Source organism: Sorex fumeus, unplaced genomic scaffold (genome assembly GCF_029834395.1).
Source record: "Sorex fumeus unplaced genomic scaffold, SorFum_2.1 ptg000054l, whole genome shotgun sequence".
Lineage (NCBI taxonomy): Eukaryota > Metazoa > Chordata > Mammalia > Eulipotyphla > Soricidae > Sorex > Sorex fumeus.
Window position 1 is genome coordinate 47,868,642 of NW_026606111.1, and position 10,423 is coordinate 47,879,064.

The window sequence follows — 10,423 nt, forward strand, 5'->3', positions numbered from 1 at the left end:
CAAATGGAAACCTGATGATTGCAATGGTAATAGTTGTAAAGTCTCCAATGCCTATATTAATGTAAGGTATATTCCTTCCGGTTTCTGGCCTTGTAGTGATCATGCAGAGTCCTGGCAAGAAGTCCACATGCTTTAGGTTGCCTAACCTGGAAATTCTTAAGGGCCAGAGAGAGAAAGTACTGGAGGGGATAAGTCACTTGCCTTGTACACAGCCAATCAAGTTGAATCTCTGTCATGGCATACACTCTACTGAATGTTCTAAGGGGTCACTCCAGAGTGTAGAGCCAGGAAGAGCCCAAGATCACTGTCAGTTATTGGTCCAAACTCTACACCACCCCACGACCAATAAAATTATTGGAATATAGGAAATCTCTTTGCCATCTCTGGGTCTCAGTTTCTTCTTGTCCAGAGAATGTTTCCCATATCTTAGACTTCCTAGTTTGAAAAAGCTTCCATTCTAGGAAATAGCATAGGACTCAATAGGAGAGCAAGCTACAGGCATTTCTAGGGTAAGGAGAAACTATCTTTAAGCAAGAAATCCAGGTTTAGATAAGACCCACTGGTTCTTCTATAGTTCTCTGTTCACAATGGGAGCACGATACCAAATACACAAAGTGCCAAAATGTTCCAGGCTTTGAATAACCCTAAGTTGTTGGAATTTGGGAAACTCAGATGACTGTTCGTACTAGAAGCATCTCAATGGCTTAAATTTTAAGTTAATATTGTTCCTCTCAGCGTTGAAGGAGATTATTAGTCTCACAGATTTTTTTCATCACCCTCTTGGTTCTTACAGAAAGTTATCAAAATCTATCTGTATTTGGAACTGTACATACTCTGCAGTTTTCCCTTCCTGTGGTGAATGATACAGCTTCCCTAACAGGAAGTGTTTGCAACTACTCCAGAGTATCTGCTCCAGTGGGTAGTTCTGCTTGGCTCCTGCCCTCATCCTCTGGCACCTGTTTCCAACCACTGATGGGTAGTGCCTAGCTTTACGAACATTTCAGCACAACAGTTCTATCTGGAGTGTTTCACCAGAGTCATATATCCACCTCAGCTGCTTCCTTCCAAATTGTTTTGGAATGTGATATTGAAGGAAGTGCTGAAGAGAAGTCTTCCATGGAAGATTTTTCTGTGACTGTCATTGACCAAGACTCTGCTGTCTCTTCCATGTCTATGTCAGCTCGCTATGAGAAAATCCTAGATACCAACAACATGGTGTCTGTGTACCCATCACTTTCTGCCAGTCTTGTTGAGAGAACACCATCTCAGGTTCCACATCAGAGTAAAAGCCTGTCACTTCCATTCCAGGAAGGAAGCCAGGTGTATTACTATCATCAAGGCACTCTGGGAACTCTCCGTTCTGGCCTGCAGTCCTATGACTCCATGTCATACACAGGACAAAAGGGCTCTGCCCCCCAAACTTACAGCAACTCATCGCGAGAAATGGTTACGGTTCTGAAGGAGGTTCAGCCCCCAAATAACCAAACACCAGCCTCCTTTTCTGGAATCGACTTCTCTCTGTCTACTCAACCCAACACAGAATCGAGTTATCAAGGTAGGTAAAACTAAGAGAAGGGAAAAAAAATCAATAATTGAGGTCAAAAAAGAGGAAAACTGTCCATAGACAGGTGGTATTTAAGTTAAATACACTGAGATTATTAAGTTTATGAAATGAACTTGAAAGAAATCAGTTCATGTTTAATCCTCTCACTCTTTTTACAGCATGTTATTTTCACACTCAACGTAAGAGCTCCTAAAGGAGATTGGAAGATATGATAGTATAATGGACATCTAGGTTTCATGTAATGAAACTTCGGGAGCACACAAAAGAATACCACATTTTTCCCTAGTTTTTCCATTTGTTAAAAATTTTTATAAGTGATACATCATGAGGTACAGTCGTAGACTTACAAATTTTTGTGCTTATGTTTCAGTTATACAATGTTCAAGTACCCATCCCTCCACCAGTGCCCATTCTCCACCACGACGGATCCCAGTTTCCCTCCCATCTCCAATACCCACCATCCTACCCAGCCTCTGTGGTAGGGAATGCCACATTTTTCACTGTTCTAGTTCAGCAGTCCTCCAAAATAACCACACTAAAATAAAATACATGTCTTAAACTAATATTTTTGTATGTTCTCGAGACATTTCAAAACTCTTATTGTGATAGTATCACTTTAACTTTCCCTTCCATGAATGAGCAACAAGGTTCTGAATACACTTGGGTTTCGGTTCTCCTGTCTTAAGTCATCAAACCTAGAATCTGTACTTCAGCACAAATTTCATGATAAAGTGGTGCTTCATTCTAACTCCTATTCCATGATATCAACTTCCTATTATATTTTCAAGAAAGCAAATGAATTGAGACTAGACTACTTTACAATGCTAAGCTCTGGATCGATAGCACAGCGGTAGGGCGTTTGCCTTGCACGCAGCCAACATGGCTGACCCAAGTTCGATTTCTCCACCCCTCTCAGAGAGCCCAGCAAGCTACCGAAAGTATCTCGCCTGCACAGCAAAGCCTGGCAAACTCCCCGTAATGTATTTGATATACCAAATACAGTATGGAACTTAATAGTTTAAAAATATCTATTTTTTTTTAAAAAAAGCTTTTGTTTGGATCAGGTTGAATCTGGGTCATAGCCCGTACTGCTCAGGGAATATTCATGGGTCTGTGCTACGGATCACTGCTGAATGTGCTTAGGAGAACATACATGATACTAAAGATCAAACTGAGGTCAGCTGTGCACAGGGCCAGTGCCTTACGAAATGTACTATCACTCTGTCCTAGGTCTCTTATTTTCAAGTGCAATATATACAGAAACTCTTTCAAATACAAAGAAAACCAAAAATCAACAACACCACATGGCAAACAGTAAGAACTACAACATTTACCTCCACTTCTAGCACAGGGCCTTGTCCATTATCCTTAGAATAGCCAGTAACAATGCCTTGCCTATTTCTGGTAGATGCACTGTCGTGGAGAATTGATCCACAAAATTGAGTCAGGGGATTGGGAGGAGGGATTTTGGGGGTTTGGGAGAGAGGAAGAGGTTAATTTTTGAGAGAATGAGTAGTGTTATGTTGGAATTATGTTTATAAGAAACCATTATTAATCGAATTATAAATCATAGTATATATATGTTTTAGACGTTTGTCTGTCTCATTTTATTCCTTTAATTTGTTTTCTCTATATGTCCCATATGCATGAACTTGTAGGATGCCTATCTTTCTATGCCTGATTTATGTCACTAAACATAATACCCTCATGTTATCAATTTTTCTACAAATAATAACATTTCACATCATACAACTGAGTAGTATTTCATTGCTTTACCACCTTTCATTCTCAAAATTTGCGGTTTAAAAGAAACAAATATTGGTTTTAACAAAACTCTGGTTTTTTAAATTTTTAGTTCAATGAAGCAAAATAGATTTTTCAAACAACACTTAGAAACTTGTGACAGAGTTGTAGTGTGAAAAGTAATATATGTTCAAGAGAGAAAACTCATTTAACAAAGCAAGCAAAGAGAGACATAGAGAAAGGAAGCACGGTATTTCCTCAAGGGAGAACACAAGCTTGAGAATCAAGCCGACTCTAGTAGTTTAGGAATAAGAACTTGGAGTGGTATGAACTTAACTTGTGCACTTTAGGGGAGAACCTGAGTGAAACTATTAGAAGCAGTTTCAGGAGCATCATAGACTGGAGTCTGCAATTGGAGTGAGGAGGGTAGAGAGTTCTTTTGGAAGATCTGGACTTTGGAGAATAGTAATATTATACCATTAATGATAGTAGCTTTCCGTGGGATTCCAAAAAAATTTTAAACTGTGTTGTCAGAAATGATAACATTCTTAGGTATTTGGATTTCCTGTGGAAACTACTGGAAAGTTGAGTTTATGCTCTGGTTGCCTCCGCCTGAAACAAGGTCAACAAGTCATGAATGAAAAATTGCAAGTTACAAGGATCAAGGATTCTGATCCCATTGGAAGACTAGCTTTTGGGTGTACAGTTTTTACTGATGGACTGATGTAGATTGTGATCCAGGAATATGTAACAGAAAGGAGGTTGTGAAAGGTATCCTCAGAAGTTGAAGCCTCTGAGAAAGAATTCATTTATGCCAACTTATGGGTTATCAATGCTTGCTCATGGCTGCTACCATTATAACATGCCATTCAATGGTTCTGTGGTTTCAATTTACTGTGTCAATGTAAAGATGAAGTTTCTAAATGGAAGGTAGAAATCTGAGGCCCTCAAGATGATGAATTATGGGGAGGGGGGAGCTGGAGCAATAGTACAGCAGGTAGGGCATTTGCCTTGCACACGGCCTACCCAGGTTAGATTCCCAGCATCCTGTATGGTCCCCCCAAGCACCGTGAGGAGTAATTCCTGAGTACAGAGCCAGGAGTAACCCCTGTGCATCGCCAGGTGTGACCCATAAATGCAAAAAAAAAAAAGATGATTCCTTACCTTTAGATACTTTGAAGTCAAGTAGAAACAGTCAGAAAGCTCCCCAGAAAATGCTTCTCCAGGGTCGAAAATCTCATCACCTGTAGCGTGAGAGCATACAGAAAATAAGGTGTCCATTTTATGTCAAGTTAAAGCAAGTCAGACATGATCTTGGAAAGTTTGTCAAATGAGAGCATGGATATAGGAAGAATAAGGTGCCAGCTGAATCTTAGAGGTAAAATATACAAAGGTCAACAAGTAGGAGGTACAGTGGCGACCAGGTCTACTAAGAAAAGCATTTTTTAAAAAAGAAAATGCAATGAAACATCAAATAAGACCTTTTTAAATGTTTAAGAACAGGGATATAACTCAGTGATAGAACATTTGCCTTCCATTGTATAATGATCTGCGTTTGATCCTTAGCACTGCAACGAGCATTATTTTTAATTTTTAATTTCTTTCTTTCTTGCTTGCTTGTTTGCTGTTTTGTTTTTTGGGTCTCACCTGGCAAAGTATAGGGGTTATTTTTAGCTTTTAAGAAAAGTTATAATTTTACATTTTTACCTGTGGTTTAAAAGGAAATCTAAAATATTTTAGAGTAAATATATGTGAAGAAGAATAAAAGTCACAGGAATTATTTAGTATATTTAATGATACAGCAGTCAGAATTTTGAGGTTAATTTTATGGGTATTGCATAAATAATTTTTCTCCATTATGTGGGCTGTCTTTTTATCATGGTCACCATTTTTTCTGAGTTGCAGAAATTTCTTAGTTTAATGTAGTCTCATTTGTTTATCTTCACTTCCTCTTCCTTGGTCAATGGTGTTTCATTCTAGAAGTTTCCCTTAGCTTTAATGTCATGGAGGGATCTTCCCACATTTTTCTCCATATATCTTAAGAATTCAGGTATCATATTGAGGTCTTTAATTCATTTGATCTGACTTTGTTCCTGGCACTATAAATAGGTCTGACTTCATCTTTTTTGCATGTTACTGTCCAGTTTGCCCAGCACCAGTTGCTGAAGAGACTTCCTTGCTCAACTTCATAGTTCTTGAGCCTTTATGAATGATTAGGTAATAATAATCTGAGGGTCAGCGTCAGGATATTTGACGACATTCCATTGATCTGAGCCCTGTCTTTATCTGAATACCATGCTTTTTTGATTACTACGACTTTGTCCTAGGATTTGAAGTTGGGGAAGGTGATCCCATCTTCTTTTTCGAAAGATTGGTTTAGCTATTCATGGGAGTTTATTGTTGTTTATGAATTTCAAGAATTTTTAATCTGTTTCTTTGAAAAATGTTATTGGTATACTTATATGAAGCGCATTGAATCTTAATAGCGCTTTGGGGTGTATTGCTATTTTGACAGTGTTAATCCTCTCAATCCATGAGCATGGGATGTGATTCCAGTTCCTCATATCCTCTTTTATTTCTTGAAGTGGTGTTTGTAGGGTTTTTTTTTTTTTTTGGTATAGATCCTTAACCTTCTTAGCTGTTTCTAATGTACTTGATTTTCTGATGTATTATTGTGAATGGGATTGTTCTTCTCCTATCTCTTTTTTCTCTTTCATTATTAGTATACCGGAAAGCCATGGACTAATGGATATTGATTTAGCAAATAGTAAAAGCTTGAGTTTTTCCTTTTTTATCTGGATGCCCTTGATATCTTTTTCTTACCAAATCATATGGCAAGTACTTCAAGTACTATGCTGAATAGGAGTGGTGAGAGTCGGTAACTTGGTTTGTGCCTGATTGTATTTTGGGATTCTAGCTCATTGATTTCTGACCCAAGCCTTTAGTTTTTCCCCGTTGAGAATAATGCTTGCTGTGGGTTTGTGATAGTTTGCTTTGACTATATTGAGGAAAGTACTTTCAACTCCCATTTTGTTGAGAGTTTTTCATCATGAATGGGTGCTGGATCTCATCAAATGCTTTATCTACATCTATTGATATGATCATATGACTTTTATCTTTATTTTATTGAGATGGTGTATTCTGTTGATTGACTTGAGAATGTTAAGTCATCCTTGCATCCCAAGATAAACCTACTTGGTCTTAGTGTGTGATCATTTGTTGAGTTTCTGGATTTTTTTTGCTGTTATTTTCTTAAGGATCTTTGCATCTGTATTTATCAAGGAAATATCTGTAATTATCTTTTTTTTTGTGGTTTCTCTGTCTGATCTGAGTATCAGGATGAACTTTGCCTCATAGAAACTGTTTGGTAGTATTTTTGTTTCTTTAACTTCCTGGAAAATCTTAAAAAATGTTGGCATCAGGTCCTCTTTAAAGGTTTGAAATATTTCATTAGTGAATCCATTTGGGCCTGGGCTCCTGTTTTAGGGGATACTTTTTATTATCATTTCAATTTGCTTGGTAGTGATAAAGGTAAAAGGTAAAGGCCCTCCCTTTGTTCATCGATTTGCTCGAGCGGGCCCAGTAACGTCTCCATTGGAGACTTTTTTGTTACTGTGTTTGGCATATCAAATACGTCACGGGGAGCTTGCCAGGCTCTGCCCTGCGGGAGAGATACTCTCTCGTAGCTTGCCGGGCTCTCGAGAGGGGCGGAGGAATTGAATTCGGGTCGGTCATGTTGGCTACGTGCAAGGCAAACACCCTACCGCTGTGCTATCATATTCGAAATCTTCTTGGTTCAGCCTTGGGAGGTAATTGGAATCCAGTAATTTATCCATTTATTCAAGATTCTCTCATTTCCTGCTGTAAAGATTCTCAAAATAATCACTGATGATCCTCTGGATTTCTGTAGTTTCTATTATGATGTCCCCCTTTGCATTTCTGATTCGTTTATTAGGATTCGTTCTCTTTGTTTATTTGTGAGTCTTGCTTATGGTTTATTGATCTTATTTATTTTCTCAAAGAACCATGTCTTGCTTTTTGTTGGTCTTCTGGATTGTATTTTGGGATTCTAGCTCATTGATTTTTGCTCCAGGGTTTATTATTTCCTTCCTCCTGCCTAGCTTGGACTCCTTTAATTGGTCATTTTCCAAAATCTTGAACTGTAAGTTATTTTTGTAGGCCCTTTCTTTCTTCCTGATGAATTTCGCAGAGCTAAAAACGTTTCTCTTAACACTGCTTTTGCTGTGCCCCACAAGTTCTGGTAGCTCCTCATTCTCATTTGTTTCTGGAATCTTTTTATTTCCTCTTTGATTTCTATTCTAAGCCAATGGTTGTTCACTACTTCCCTCAAATAAAATATTTTCTTGCTGAGTTTTTGTCTGTTTAATATATTGAGAAGTGAGAAAGTACTTTCAAATCTCCATCTAGTATTGTGTTGCTATCAATGTTTTTCTTTAAGTCTGTTAGAACTTGTTTTTACATATTTTGCTGGTCTGTCATTAGGAGCATATACATTGAGGAGGGTGAGTTTTTTCTGATGTACAGATACCATGATCATTAAGAAATGACCTACACTGTCTCTTATAACCTTTAGCCTGAAGTCCATGTGGTCTGATACTAGTATGGCCACTCCAGATATTTGGAGGTGTTCTTTACTCGAAGAATTGGTTTCCCAGCCTTTGAATTTGAGCCCATGTGTTCTTTGATTATTCAGATGTGTTTCTTGCAGGCAGCAGAATGTTGGGTTCAGTTTTCTAATTCATCCTGCCATCCTCTGCCTTTGAATTGCTGCATTTAGTCCATTGACATTGAGAGAGATCATTGTGATGGGGATTTGTGCTAACTTTATGTCGAAATTTGGAGTACTTGTGGGGCTTGTCTTAGATTAATGTAGCCCTGTTAATTCTTCTTGCAACAAAAATGTGGAACACTTTACAAGTTTGCATGTCATCTCTGTTCAAGGACCATGCTAATCTCTCTATCATTTCAATTTTAGTACATGTGTTGCCAAACTGAGTATAAGAGTTGTTTTTTTTCCCTATTTTTCTCTTCTGATTTTTTTGAGTGTTGTCCTTACTCACTCCTATGGCAGACGGTGATTCCTAATCAAGGTAGGTATTTCAAAGCAGCTTGAAGCTATAGATTTAGAACCTTAATGTCCCAGAAGAAAAAGTATGGTTTTTACCATATTCTCTTTTACCATACCCAGGGCGTCAGCTGTGCACATTATTTCTTTTGGAAGATGGTGAATCAGTCTTGTTTAATGCCCTTCCCTGAAACCTTCATTAAGACCATTAAAATAGAGCCTTTTGCTGTTCTCACCTCGGTCCCGTGTACATCTCCAGAAAAAGGTGGATGGCATTGTCTGCACTTTGACCACCTTGAATGTAAGTAGGATTTTTCTCCTGAAGGAAGAGGTGAGAAGCATATTGATGATTTAATTCCACCTTATTACAAGTTCAACTTGAAAGGAAGGTGAGATTCATGAGGCTCCTGCAAAGGACAGAAAAAAGGGTCTCAGTGAAGTTTAATGGCCAACAAACATTAACAAAACAGATGTCTCAAAGTAACCTGTGTGCATCTTTGTGTGTATAGTGAGTTTTTTATCTACTCATAGTGATTCTCAGTCGTTCCACATGGGCAAAGCACACCTGTAATTAAAAATCGAGTTCTCTGAGCAGAGGGGGTTTTCTTAGGTCATTGAAGAAGTGTATAATAATTTATTGCTAAGCATATACAGCAGTTTGAATGATGTGTACTTTTCGATCTAAAATTAATTCCAAATATGTCTAAAATGACAGTCTCCTGACCCCGCATCTGGCTTTCCTCACTGAGGGCCCTTTGCCCTTGTTGGTGAGGTTCCCTCACCACCCCAAGCAGAGCTCCGGCAGCTGCAGACCTCTGCAACCAGCCATAGGTACGCTTTAGACCACTCTCCCCAAGCTTGAAGGAGCCTCATGCATGAAGGAACTGGCAGAGGATCCCAGGTGTGCGGGACCCGGGGCGGAGACATCCAAGGCTGCTCGGATCAAGACTGGGACTCCTCATCCAGATCCCTCATCTTCCAGTAGCTAAGTGTTACACCCACGAACTGCCCTTGGAGCCATGTAGTCCCATGAATGGCCAAGATCCAGAGACTGGATCTTGTTGATATTTCAACAACTCTTTTTGTCCAGTTCTCTTTCTTGGAGAACCTGGCAGGTTACCGAGAGTATCTTGCCCACATGGCAGAGTCTGGCAAGCTCCCCGTGGTGAATTCTACATGCCAAAACCCACTAACAATAATGGATCTCATTTCCCTGACCATGAAAGAGCCTCCAATGTGGCACTTGCTAAAATCTCAGGGCTAGGACGAATGGAGATGTTACTGGTGCCTGCTCATGGAAATCATTCTCTACCACCAATGAACCCAGTATTCCTCCCAACATGCCCCCCACCCTGCTTCTGTGGCAGGGCATTCTCTTTGGTTCTCTGGGGCCATGGAGAAGCCAGAGAGCTGCTCATGGTGGGCAACTCATGGTCTTGGCGGGGCAGGAAGAATGGGCTGTTTCTACCCCCCACCCCCTATCCCACGAGGCTGTAGTAGCCCTGTCACCGCTAGCTCATACCTGGCTATCCAATAGTCTCTGAGGTGATTGCCATTGTGCTGCCAGGGGAGATAAAGGCAGAAGGGACAAACACCCTTTTCCACCTGGTGTAGAATGGTGACATAGCTTAATGCATAGTTCAGCCACATTTCGGCCAAAAGCCGCTGGGTTCCGAATTGGGTCCATCTGCCTCTGGGGCCATGGTGGTTCTGGAGAGCCACTTGTGTGGGTCAAATTGTGGACTCGGTGGGGGAGAAAGAATGGGTCTATGGTCTAGTCTTGCATGAATCTCCCAACTCAACTGGGTCCTCCAAACACCCTTTACTTGGTATTCTGTTCTCTGTCTGAGCTGCCTTTACCCCCAGCATGTGATGCCGGCTTCCAAGGCCTGGAGCAAACCTCCTAGTCCTTATCACTCTATTCTTGGGTATTAATCTCACATTCTGTTACTTTATATTCCACGATGAGTACAATCTTTCTATGTCTGTCCCTCGCTTTCTGACTCATTTCACTTTCTATATTGATCCAC

General features: G+C 39.8%; 1 pseudogene; it reads right to left on the reverse strand.

Annotated features, from left to right (window-relative positions):
- Nucleotides 1-8,223: 8,223 nt before the first annotated feature.
- On the reverse strand, nt 8,224-8,320 carry LOC130033760 (uncharacterized; annotated as a pseudogene).
- Nucleotides 8,321-10,423: the final 2,103 nt, after the last annotated feature.